Source organism: Phyllobates terribilis, unplaced genomic scaffold, assembly GCF_046119375.1.
Source record: "Phyllobates terribilis strain yellow unplaced genomic scaffold, ASM4611937v1 Scaffold_1__5_contigs__length_1240528914, whole genome shotgun sequence".
Lineage (NCBI taxonomy): Eukaryota > Metazoa > Chordata > Amphibia > Anura > Dendrobatidae > Phyllobates > Phyllobates terribilis.
This window is the reverse complement of record NW_027362761.1, coordinates 1,056,029,520-1,056,035,519: the sequence shown is the minus strand read 5'-3', so window position 1 is coordinate 1,056,035,519 and position 6,000 is coordinate 1,056,029,520.

The window sequence follows — 6,000 nt, the reverse complement described above, 5'->3', positions numbered from 1 at the left end:
TATTAATTGGGACAGGAAGGTCGAGCGACAAGATGTGAGTGTTTGCTGTGGCACAATTTCAGCTTGCCCACAACCTCGGCCTCGTCCTATGCATGCACCATCACCATCACGTCCACTTCCCCGTCCCTTGCCACGCGCCTTGCCCATTTTAAATGGAAGACAATATTTTCCACGTTCACTACAACTGGCTTGATTTGAACAGCAGTGATATGTGATACATGTGACGGAAAACCATAGTTTTAAATAGCTGGCCTGTAGGTTACTATTTTTCTCAGCGACCTCGTGTCAGTAACTTCACTGACACACACTGCAACAAAATTGAAATGGAGGCCAATATTTTCCAAGTTCACTACAAATTTCTGGATTTTTATCGCTGTATTATAGAAAGAATCCGGCTGTATTCTGCTGTGGCAACAAGCTAATGGAGCAGAAAAACGGTGTTCTCTGGATTGTTTTTTAAGCAAATAATCATGATTAAGATAATTTTTTTTTATCCCTGGCCCCTCATACCTGGGGCTATTTCAAGAAATATCTGTTACAGCAGGAGCAGACAGAACTGGAATGGAGCCTCTTATGCTGTATTATGTACTGCTGTCTGCCACATACACTGCCTGCCTGCCTAGCTCCTGCTATCACCTACACCACTGAAAATATGCAGCTGGATTAGTCCTCAGAAGGACTGTTAGTTCAGATGAATATCTGTAGATGTTGTGGTATACCTGCACTAACTAATAAACAACCAAATTTCTGCCTAGCTCAGCAGCATCTCTCCCTACACTGCCTCATTCCGGGATAGACCGTGACGAGCATGGCGGTGCCCGGTTTTATATACACCTGATGACGCTGTGCGGCCAGCCAATCGCTATAATGCCCACAAACAACATGGCTACTGCATTACAGTGCGTGGCAGGCAATCCCTGCATGTTCATTGGTTCTCTAAAGAGCACCAAATATGCAGGGAGGGGACCCGAGTTCCCACCCGAGCAACCTGGAAATACTCGCAGAGCGCTGAGCATCTCGAGCAGTGAGATGATCGGGCGAGTACCTAGCAGTGGCGAGCACGCTCGCTCATCACTAGTTAATACCAGTTGTTTTTAATGTATTATATATTATTAAAAGTTATATTTTAGGTTCTCTTTAATGCTGGTTGTGTCCTTTCTAACAGGATAAAAGTTCCTGATCAGACGATGGTTCCCAGCGGTCGGACTCTATGATCGGTAAGTGATCACCGAGCTGTGGATAAGTGATAACTTGTTTTCATCAGACATCCCCTTTAAGCAATGGAGCACACCAGCAGTGAAGGTGGGATGAGGCGCTGGGTATAGGGGAGACTTTACCTCTGGGGGACGCATATAAGGCATGTGAGGGGTGGACACTTCCCGTATTCATCATTACTGAGCCCCCTCTCTGTGTGGCTCTTATCTAAGTGCAGGAGACGCAGCAGTCACTAATCAGCTGCTCTCCGGTTACATGCAGCCGTCCGAGCTCTGCTGTGCCTGTTAGGGGTGAAGTTCGGGTCCTAGGAGGCAGCGACTATGCAGCCTGCACAGCAGATCACAGCCTGGGCATCGCATCTCCGGATAAATCTCCACCTTGTGAGCTGCTTCTTGTGCAGCAGCCCCATGCAAGTCGTTCCGCTCTCCTCAGCTAGCTCCTGCTGAAGACTTAGCGCCTCTGCCCAATCTAGGAGCCCAATAGCCCTGACCACACCAGTGGTAGCCCAGCGCTGCTGCGGGGCCGAGCTAGATCCAGTTTACAAATAGAAAACTAATCAGCCCTAGATATTTCTAATAGCTGCAGAGCAGGCGGCATAACTCTGACTGGTGTCCTCATAGACCTCTCCTAAGCCAGGGTCTAATAGGAGCAGTAAGATGGCCGTCATGGGGCCAATTGTTAAATCTCGGCTGCCATAGAAACTCATCGGCACCATGATCGCGCCTCCCTCTCCTTTTGTCTAAAGTGCCTGCATGCTGTGGAAGCCACTGACGGTGTCATATAAAGGGTTAAGTTGCCAGGATCAGGGTTGGCTCCACTGCCGGCAACTGAGGCCGAAGCGGGACTGTGTTATACCGGTACATGACTGCCGCAGATCTTGTAAGAGCCCTGACTGCACCTGCCTGATGATAATGTGCACTATAGAGTGGGTCCTGGTACCAGTCTGCCCTTTACATATTCATCACTAGCTGGGAACCAATTACTTACAGGTTCTAGTTATCTATTTGTTTCTAGGATCTACTGTTAAAGGGAATCTGTCACCCCCTGGGAGTTATCAGACCGCTACTATGGGCATACTGGGTTATAGAAAAGTAAATCTATAATTACCTGTATTGCCCATGATAGAGGTCTGATTGCAGCGAAAAATAGTTTTATGTTTTTGGTTTTCAACAAGCTTGCCGTCCGGGGGACGCCAAGCAATGCCTGTCTATCTGAATATTATTCCCCTAAATCGTCACCTATCAGCCTAGTTACCATTTTCCCTCCCCCGCTTTCCTTTCTCACCTGCATGCGCAAAGCGTGGCTCTTATAGACCGCGCTTTGTTTCCTCCCGGCCGGGTTTGTATGAGCACAGTGCCGCAGGAAACCTTCTTGTAGGTGGAAGTCACAGTGACTCACCGGCGCCTGAGCAGTAGAGCCCTGCGACATTGTGCTCATACAAACCCAGCCCGGAGGAAACAAAGCGCTGTCTATAAGAGCCGAGCTTTGCACATGTGCAGAGAGGGGAGGAAGGAAAGCGCACGTCACAATGCCTTGTGACGTGCGAGGGTGGGAGGGAGAATGGTAACTAGACTAATAGGTGACGATTTAGGGGAATAATATTCAGATAGACGGGCAGTGCTTGGCGTCCCCCGGACGGCAAGCCTGTTGAAAACCAAAAAGATAAAACTACTTTTCTCTGCAATCAGACCTCTACTATGGGCCATACAGGTATGTATAGATTTACTTTTCTATACCCCGTATGCCCATAGTAGTGGTCTAATAACTCCCAGGGGGTGACAGATTCCCTTTAACAGCATTTTACCTTTAAAGTGGTTGTCCGGTCGAAATCGATAAGTCTGCAGTCACTCTGTGTGACTGCAGACTTAGGAGTACCCCAGCGCAGGCACTGTGCGCTCTGGGGATTTGCCGGTTTCTGAACCCGGATTGGAATGTAAGTATGAGTTGTACATGCTCCCGGGCAGTGGGCACGGCTTTGGAGTGAGGCCGCGCCCTCTAGTTGTACACGCCCACTGGACTGTCCCATCACTTGTCTTGACGCAGCCTCGCTCCATATACTGGAGTATTTAAAACTCATATATGCCCACAGGCTCAGAGACCGGCAAATCCCCGCAGCACACAGTGCATGCACTAGGCGGATTCATAAATCTGCAGTCACAAGGAGTGATTGCAAACTTATCGTTTTGGACTGGACAACCCTCTTAAGGCCCAGTTATAATATTACTGTAACACGATCGCTAGATATGAGCTCCCTTTACCTGTATACCTGCCCTGTGTGCTGCACAAAAGGAATTTGCAAAATGTGTGTGCACAGATACCTATCTCCTGAATGGGATTACTGCTAGATCTCCATTACATAGAAATATGAGGTTCTTAGCGCACATTTTGAGCAAATTGTGCGAGCCCATCTGCCAACGTCAAGGCGACCTCTTCAGATGGGTCCCTACACTAACACTACATTAACTTACTAAGTGTAACTAGGCCTCACAAATGTATTATTATTAATAATAATAATATTATTATTACCATTTTTATTATTGCTGCACTATTACAATTAAAAATGTACCTGTTATAATTTTATTTTTTTAATTAGTTTTAAAATTTTGTATTACTCTTGTGATTCTAATAATGTTATTACTAAAATCCTTATACCAGAAGCTGTTGATCCAGAAGAAGGCAAAAACCCCAGGACACCTTCAGCCAATTTGTGTCACAGGGGAAAAATTCCTTCTTGACCCCGAGAAAAGGCGATCAGTCCTAGAACCCTGGATCAAACTTAATAATGTTATTACTAGCTATCTTATTGATATCACACTACTTATTGTACTACTACTGCAGTTATTATTATTTTTTTTATATATAGATATAACTACTTAATATCATTACTATTATTAACATCCTGCTATCTTATTACAGCATTATTCTTCTTTCCTATCACTACTAATAGTACCCTATACCTACAGTGTTGATCCAGAAGATGGCAAAAACCCCAGGACACCTTCAGAAAATTTGTGTCACAGGGGAAAAATTCCTTCTTGACCCCGAGAAAAGGCGATCAGTCGTAGGACCCTGGATCAAACCTAATTATGTTATTAGTATTTATGTAATTACTATTACTGTACTAAATGTTCTAATATAGTTGTTTTTAATACAGTTTTTTGTTATTTTTAAAGATTGTATTTTTATTATTTATGTCCTGCTTTCTTATTACAGTACTATTCTAACTTTTCTATAACTATTTAATATTACAGTGCTGATTAAACTATTTCTATAATTATTTGTATTTAAGTTTTTCTTCTTTTTATAGATATAACTAGTTTATCTTATTATTAATTAACTGCTATTTTATTAGTATTATTCTCCTTTCCTATCACTACTAATACTACCCTATACCTACAGTGTTGATCCAGAAAAAGGCAAAAACCCCAGGACACCTTAAGCCAATTTGTGTCACTGGGGAAAAATTCCTTTTTGACCCCGAGAAAAGGCGATCAGTCCTAGGACCCTGAATCACACTGCTATTCTACCTACTACTATTACTACTGTTATTTTATTACTATTTTATTACTTTCTTACTATTATCGCTAGTATTATTACTCTTATTACACTAACACTGATCTACTACCACTATATTACACTATCCTTCTGTTATTTCTTTGGTGGTGTTATACTTACCAGCCGGTATTGCCGTATGTGATGTTATCGGCAGAGAGGTCCCAGCAGGATGGTCCACATGATGTTCCTCTTTCCTCTCAAATACCGGTTGATGTACTGGCTGAAGTTGGTCTGGTACTGCTTCTTCCTTCTTGTTGTTGGGATCGGTTGTCTTCTTTTCTGGGCTTTGGCCGTCACTTCCCCCCTAGGGATCTTGATGTGGAGTTTCATCGTCTTTGCTTTCTCTTCTTTCTCTTCTTTCTTTTCTTCCTCTTCTTCCTCTTCATCCAGGTAGGCGCACAGTTCTTTTAGTGTCTTCTGTCTTAAATCCATGATGTCCAGCATTATCTTCTTTGCTGCTTTCTCCTCTTCTTCCTTCTCTTCTTCCTCTTCATCCAGGTACTTGCGCTGTTCTTTTAGTTCCTTGCGCCTTTCTTCCCTCTTCCTTTTCTCCCTGGCTTTATACTCTTCGATGCATCTTCTTTGGGCAATGGGGTTGGTCGGCATCAGGCGCTGGAAGAGAAGAGATGAAGTTAAGAGGATACTAGGAAGATCCGAGTACACAGCTACCTTATAGAAGAGGCCGCAGCGTTGCCCTGAGTTGTCTCCCTGACCTCCTTCTTGTAGAGGGGAGAAGGGAGAAACTTCACACAATATGCCAGTCTCCTCAGCTGTTCCTCAGGACTGATGTAATCTGCAGAAAACACAACCAGATATTAGGAGCAATTCTCACTGTACAGAGAGGACGTGCCAGAGTGCCACTACTGACCACCACGCTGCCCCTCAACCCGCTGAGTAAAGAGGTGTTTTTCCTCTTTTACACGTAATGCAGAATGCCGACTACTGTGCAGCAGTCTGTACTCCGGAGGGGCCACAGGAAACTGGAGTGAATAATGTCCTCCTCTCCCTATAGATTATGCTTAGGCCATATTCTCACTGGTGCCATCAGCTTCCATTGGGGATTTAAGCTTTTTGGTATTTTTGATGCTGTATAGGTAGCCAGAAAATTACATGAGACTTAATAAATAGCATAAAAGATGCAGTAATTTATATATATATATATATATATATATATATACACACTTATGTCCATGTATTCACTGCTAAAAATAATTTTTCACATTTAGGTTT